Here is a 245-nt window from a genome sequence, read left to right as displayed (position 1 = left end):
AGGTAAGTGTTATAATGGCCTTTTGGAAATGGGCCATTTTAAAAGGGGACGGCTGTAACGAGAGGAGAAACGAGCCGGCGATTGGGAAATATGGGTCAGGTGACAAAAGTTGTGTTTTCTTCCGTTATGTGTCAGACTAAAGATTTCATGCAAACTAGAATAAACTTGTGTGTTAAATGGAAATCTCCTTTGTTTATAATGATGATGATCGATCCTCTACAAAGATGATAATCAGCAGTAGAATT

The sequence above is a fragment of the Penaeus japonicus genome, unplaced genomic scaffold (genome assembly GCF_977035675.1).
Source record: "Penaeus japonicus unplaced genomic scaffold, GWHDUDI00000001_assembly GWHDUDI00000043, whole genome shotgun sequence".
Classification (NCBI taxonomy): Eukaryota; Metazoa; Arthropoda; class Malacostraca; order Decapoda; family Penaeidae; genus Penaeus; species Penaeus japonicus.
This window is presented reverse-complemented; position numbering follows the sequence as displayed.